We start from the raw sequence: 6,612 nt of genomic DNA on the forward strand, positions 1-6,612 counted from the left end.
TGTTCCTCGTACTTCTGTGCCTCCTGTTGGCGTTTCAGTTTCCGGAACGGCGGCCTTGCTGGCACCTGACTCTGTGGCCGTGTGCGCGTTCTCCTTGATGTGTAATTTCTCCTGCCATCTTTTGTAGGTGGTGTTTTCGTCTTTACCACGGTTTCTTTACCCGGTTCATCTGTATTTTTGTTTTTCTTAAACGCCGGAGTTTGAAACTCATTTTTTCTTTTTGATACCGACGTCTGGGTTGTAGAAGTGCTAGGTCTCTCTTCAGTTCTCCGTTTCTTGGGTGGTGGAATAGTTGTTGCAGTCTCTGGCCCTTCTATTTCGTTTAGACTTGAGTCCTGCAAGAAACTTTTAAGGATTTCAAAATCATTTGGATTATAGTATTTTTTCACCTGGTCGGGACTTGCTTTACAGATTTCCCCTCTCTCGTTTTTAAGATATAAGACTACTCCTTTGATTTCCTGAATTACATAGGGGCCTTCAAACTTTGGAGCTAGCTTTGCCATAAAATTGTCTGGGGCACTTGATAAAGAAAATTTCCGTTTCAATACTTTATCCCCAACTTTAAAATCTGCTTCACGGCGTTTTCTATCATAATAAATTTTCTGCCTATTTCTTGCCGTCTCCGAGGTTTTAAGCGCCTGATCAATTAGCTTTTGCACGTCCTTTTGTCTAAATTCCTGCTCTCTTTGTTGCACAAAGAATAATTTATCTAAAGGCGTAATTAACTTTCTGCCTAAAAATAATTCTGCTGGAGTTTTTCCCGTAGTATCATGATGTGCCGTTCTTAAAGCATAAGCTAATTCATTTATGTAGCCATCCCAGCGCTTGTGATGTGTGCTAACGTAACTGCGAATTATTTTTACAATGTTTTTATTAACTCTTTCTGCTATGTTAGCCTGTGGTCTATACGGAACCATTTTGATATGGCGTATATCAAGTCCATTGCATATGTTTTCAAATATTTGACTAATGAATTGTTTTCCGATATCGCTAATGACTTTTATCGGTGCACCGTATTTTAAAATGTATCTGTGTAAGAATGCATCTGCGACTGTTTTGGCTGACGCGCGTTTAAGAGGAACAATTTCTATCCATTTTGAAAAATGATCTACTATTACTAAAAGAAAACGATTTTTATTTAACTCGCTCTGGGGAAAGGGACCAAGGAGATCTATGCCTAAAATTTCATTCGGAAATGTAGCGCGAATGCTATTTAAGTACCCGGCCGGGCTGTAATTAATATCATTTATTAACTGACATTGATTGCAGGACCTGACATACGCCGTTACTATTTTGTATAATTGCGGGAAATATACCGCCTCGCGTACCCTTTTTAAAGTCTTTCTGACCCCGAGGTGGCCCGCTGTTTTTTTTTCGTGCAACTCCTTCAAAATGCTTAATCGAAGCGAGGCTGGGATGACTGGCTTATACTCAAGATTTTCGTTTGTTGTTTTCGTATAGAATAATAAATTATCTATTATTTCATAGTTTTTTGCTCTATTTCTTATCGCATCGATATCTGTATGCTCAAAGCTTTCGGGGTCTTTCAAATAAGCATAGATATTTCCAAATTCAGGATCAGCTTTCAGTTCAGTAATAACCGTATCTCTAGAATCTAAAATTTTTGAAGTCAACACAGCGCATTTAAGTTCATTACCTTCATCGTCCAGTTTTATACGAGAAAGTGCGTCAGCTACATTGTTTTCCTTACCCGGTTTATATTTTATTGTGATATTATATTCTTGGAGTTTTAAAGCCCATTTTATTAACCTGGGCGTTAGGCTTTTTCCCGAGTAAAGTCTACCAACAGCCGCATGATCCGAAAAGACTGTTACTGGCGATTTGCCGAAATAAACTCGAAATTTGTGTACAGCCATTAATACGGCTAATGTTTCTCTTTCTGTAGCTGTATAATTCCTTTGTGTCTGATTCAATGTTTTACTAAAAAATGCCAGCGGATGGTTATTTTGCATAAGAACCGCACCCACCGCATAGTCTGATGCATCTGCCGCAATTTCCAGGTTTTCGTCCCCCTCAGGGAATTTTAAAACAGGGGCATTAATAAGCGCTTCTTTTAATCTTTCAAAAGCTGTGTTAGCTTCAGCTGTCCACGTAAATTTACTCTTTTTTTTTTGATTACTAAGAGTGGTTCAACAATATTAGCGAAATCTTTTATGAAAGATCGATAGTAAGAACATAGTCCAAGGAAAGACGAAAGTTTCTTGGCGGTGTTGGGCGGTGGGAAATTCTTAATAGCTATTATTTTTGAATCTTGCGTTTCTATACCCTTTTGCGAAATTTTATAACCGAGATATTTAAGTTCTTTAGTTGCGAACTTGCATTTTGAGGCGTTAATTGTAAGACCGGCCTCTTTTAATAATTTAAAAACTTGTTCGAGGTCATTAATGTGTTGTTCCAACGTATTACTCGTTATAATTATATCATCTAGATAAATTAAAGTTGATTTTCCTAGGACAGGCTTTAGAACAATGTCCATAGCTCTCTGGAATGTTGATGGGGCCCCACACAACCCAAAAGGCATGCGTAAAAATGCATAAGTGCCCGATTTTGTTATAAACGCGGTTTTATGTATATCTTCGGGTCTCATAGCTATTTGATAGTAGCCAGACGTTAAGTCCAAAGTAGACATATATCTTGTCGATTTGATCTGTCTAATGATCTCGTCTATAACCGGCAAAGGGTAAACTGGAAATTTAGTTATGCTATTTAGTTTTCTATAATCGATAGCAAACCGTTATGGGCGTTATTATTTTATTCTTTAACATCTCCTGAATATGTTCTTCGATGATTAAGTCTTTTTGTTTATCATAGCGATACGGTTTAGTCCTACAAGGTTTTTCGGCATTTAATTGAATCTTGTGAGTCACGATCTGACAGTTTCCCGGTTTTTCTGAAAACAAATGAGAAAAATTACTCACCACTTGCTGTATTGCTTTACTTTCCTGGTCATTCAAATGGCTAAGGTCCAATTCAGGTGTCTCCACCGGTTCCACCACCCTCTGGTCCATCTCCAGCACCACGGAACTATCTTGAAAATTTAATTTGGCCCTCGCGGCCCTTAAAAAGTCCATACCTAAAATAAGAGAGTGTTGGAGGTCTTTCACCACAAAAATTAATACTTTGAGATTTTCCTCTTTTATCTGTAAGTTTAATGATACTTTCCCGATGCAGTGACATGTTTTTCCTTGCGCCGCTATAATTTCCGTATTTCTGGTTTTGAATAGTCGTATCCTATAAAAATTCTTTTTGAAGAACTTTTCACTCATGAAATTTCCTTCTGCCCCTGTATCGATGAGGGCTTCTACTGGTACATCGCCAACCAGGACTTGTATAATTGGTAGCTGTGAGTTTTTTACGATGACTGTATTTAGATGTCTATTTGAGGGTTTTTCTAAAACTTCCGGAGTCTGGACCCTCCCTTTCACAGGCCCCTCTAGTCGTTTAAAGCTTTCCTTTCAATCTGTGTCTTCTGGGTACGCGGATGCTTATTTTCAAATTTTCTTTTTGGGCCTTGACCTTCGAGTTTCGATGCGTTAGCTTGATAGTTCTTTCCCCCATATGAGCGATTTCCATTTCTGGTTTCCTCCTTCCTTCTGGTACTTTGAGAATATGTTTCCCCTCTCGCTCTTTCCGCTATTCTGCGATTTTGAAATTTCACCGCCAATTCGAAAAGTTCCTGCAATGTGGTTGGGTTTCTAATTTCAAAGTAGTCTTGAACAGCGGGTAACAATCTTGGTAATATTATTTCAATAATCTCCGCATCGGGTTTCTTGCCATACAGCATCTCCGTTAGCTTGATTTTTCGCAAAATAAAGTCCGTCAATTGTGCTGTATCCCGTTGATAGAAACTATATAGCTCGGCTTCCAGCCGTGCGCGATCTTTCACTATGGGGAAGACCTTTACTAACGATTTTTTGAAATTTTCAAATGTATACGTCGGGCTTCCAAATTCACCTAGAAGAAATTTGCCTATATTTTTCCACCATAGCGCGGCCTGTCCTCTTAGTGCTGATGTGGCGATAGCAACTTTTTGTCTTTCAGGCACAGGATAGAGCTGAAAGTGGTTTTCTATACCTTCTAAAAATACGGACACCGAATTTTTTCCGTCGAAATAGACGTTTGGCTTGATTGATGCTCTCAAAGTCTGGACCAGGTATCCAAATCCTTCTAACTGAGTTGTCATTTCTTGGTGTTGTCCAGCGGCTTCCATCCAATTTTCGGCCATTTCAGTTCGATAAGTGTTCGGGCGCCAATATAACGTTGCGCGCCTACAACTTGCACGCAACCAAGGGTGACTGTGAAAGCTTGTATAAACCACAGAGTCTTGTAAAGGGTTTAAGTCCCTTTTTATTCAACGTAATGAATTACAATTGCGTTCTCTTGACGCTTACAAACGGTCCCAACTCGGCAGTCAAAATAAAAATAAGAACCTGAAAAGAAAGTAAAGACAATATTCTAACTACGAGGCTCTCTAAAATAACTAACTCACCGCGTTTTACAAAAGCCGCAGCTAATTCAGCAGACTTGAAGCTCACTGGAACAATTGCAACTACTTCCCGCCAAGCACATAGGCCGCAACGCGGGTTCTTCAATTCTCGATAACTACCTCCGCGCTCGCTAAGTAAGAATAACTGTCTCACCGAACTCGTTTCCTTCTATTTAAATCATACTACTTCCGCTGATAATTTGAATGCTTGCGCGTTCTACTCAAATTTACATATTCTGGCATTGGCAGTTCCAGGGTAAAGTAAGGCTTGACAGGAAAGATAGTTTAAACTTAAAATAAATGTTAGTTAAAATAAATATAAACCCTACAACATAATTAATTATAATAATTGACTTTTATGATAATGTAGTTTTTCTTTTAATAAAAATGTAAATAAAAAAATTTAATTTTAATTTTGATTATAATTATTTTACAAAAAAGCAATCGATTTAATCTAAGAGGTTTTAATTCTTGACCAATTAAATTCAAATTTTCTTCATTTTATTTCTACGAGATTTAATTATTCAGTAAGACTTTAAGAGAAAAAAGAATTCGTGTCTTACCTTCTCCCCTTGCATTTTATTCTTGACACAAAATTATACTAAAGTGCCAATTCATTCAATTAAGTTTAGCTATTTAATGAATAGCCGTAAATGAAATCATTTGGACATTTCTGGGCGAATTTTATTAGAGATACAAATAAAACACAAGCTTAAATTGTACCCCTCTTTCATCGACAAACGTTGTTACGAAAAATGAAGCAAATCAAATGTTATATTAAGAATAGCTCAAGAAAATGATAATGCAATACATGCCATTTTCAGCTATTATTTTGTAAACTCTTAATGCCATTCCAATGTACTTCTGTGCATTATATCTTCTGAAATGAGCTCAAACAACCATCACGCCTTCCTATTTCACTGAAACATTCTGAATTTCAGACCTATCTCTTATTTTAGACATGGCAGTAAAATGTTCAACTTAGATTATTTGGAGATGATACAAAATCCCCGATAACTTCGGAATGCTGTTTTCTGGGCATGTCCAGCCTACGTAATATAATCCTCGTTGCCATCAATGTGAATAATTTACTTTAAACAATAAAGTTTAAAAGGTTGTATTTCGTCTGATACTTCTTTGTCTTACAACCCTACTACACAAGTAGCGAGTTATCGCTATATTTTAAATATTACGACAAAAACTTGAGAAGCTCCAAACAGCCAAACCTTTTTGTTAAACCTTTTTGTTAAACTGAACTTTAAAACAACAGGCACAACTTGTGCTACAAATAAACAACTACTTGTGGTAATTAAGACTACACAGTCCAATAATGGAGTCCCAAGCTGGCTCAAATAATCTGCCGGCCCATATAAGTATCAGAAACTCTGTCTTTGTTAAGATCCAAAAGCCTTCAGCTTAAATATACTAAAAGCTAATTCGAATTCTGATGAGGAATGCGGAAAGAAGAAGTAAAGATCAAAATCATAATAACGGGTTAGTTAACATACGACACTTACAAGTTTAATGTCAGAAGCCAGTGTATGTAGTAAGAAAACTCAGTACTTTTGAAACTTTATTAAGTTTTAGAAGTACTGTGTTTAAATTATTAATGCTTCTCTTAAATCGTCAGAAGTATTTTGAATAAAAAATTCTCATTCGTTTTCCTAGGATAATCGAAAACATACAATAAAATTGTGTATTAACGTGACTGCAGCCAGATAGTAAAGTCAATTAATTATTTCATATATATATAATTTTGCTACTTATTATATTAACACTGCAGGATCGATATTAAATTGAGAGGCACCACACTGAGAAAGAAAGTAGTTGGGAAAGGTGACTGATAGAAATCAGCCAGTCTGCTATATAGCATGTAGCATGAAAGTAGTATGAAAAACATAATGATTTTAAATTGTTGTAAATTACATTAACAAAACTATATAAATATAATATTTTAAAACTATTCTATTTGATGCGTTATTCAGTACAAAATTAAAAAATCGTATCTTTTTAATAAGAAGGAATTTTAAAAGTTTCACAGTAAATATGGTTCATCTTCTATTTATTTGCCAACGGTCTCACTTGTCGAGTCGCCCTTATCTGCT

Source organism: Stegodyphus dumicola, chromosome X2 (genome assembly GCF_044657685.1).
Source record: "Stegodyphus dumicola isolate Sdum_Otavi_A_Nest chromosome X2, ASM4465768v1".
In the NCBI taxonomy this organism is placed as follows: domain Eukaryota; kingdom Metazoa; phylum Arthropoda; class Arachnida; order Araneae; family Eresidae; genus Stegodyphus; species Stegodyphus dumicola.